Below are 361 nucleotides of genomic sequence, written 5' to 3'. Positions count from 1 at the left end.
ACACAAAATCAGTTAAACAGATAAAACAAAAGTACAAACAGTTAAAAATCATAAGCATTAAAAAACGGTAATAGACAGTTGAAAAATAGACACATAAAACACAAGAATAAAAGTTACAGTGCAGCATAAGAAATTTAAAGAAATGAGCATTAATTTAAAGAAAGGCAGAAAAAAAGAAAGGTCTTCAGCCTGATTTAAAAGAACTGGAGTAGCAGCGGATTACAGTTTCTGGGAGTTTATTCCATGATAAGGAGATAGAAACTGAAAGCTGCTTCACCCTGTTTAGTTCTGACTCTGGGGACACTAAGTAGACCTGTCCCAGATGACCTGAGAGGTCTGGGTGGTTCATAGCGTAGTAGCA

This window comes from Etheostoma spectabile, chromosome 6, assembly GCF_008692095.1.
Source record: "Etheostoma spectabile isolate EspeVRDwgs_2016 chromosome 6, UIUC_Espe_1.0, whole genome shotgun sequence".
Classification (NCBI taxonomy): domain Eukaryota; kingdom Metazoa; phylum Chordata; class Actinopteri; order Perciformes; family Percidae; genus Etheostoma; species Etheostoma spectabile.
The sequence above is the reverse complement of the archived record's forward strand: the minus strand, read 5'-3'. Positions refer to the sequence as shown.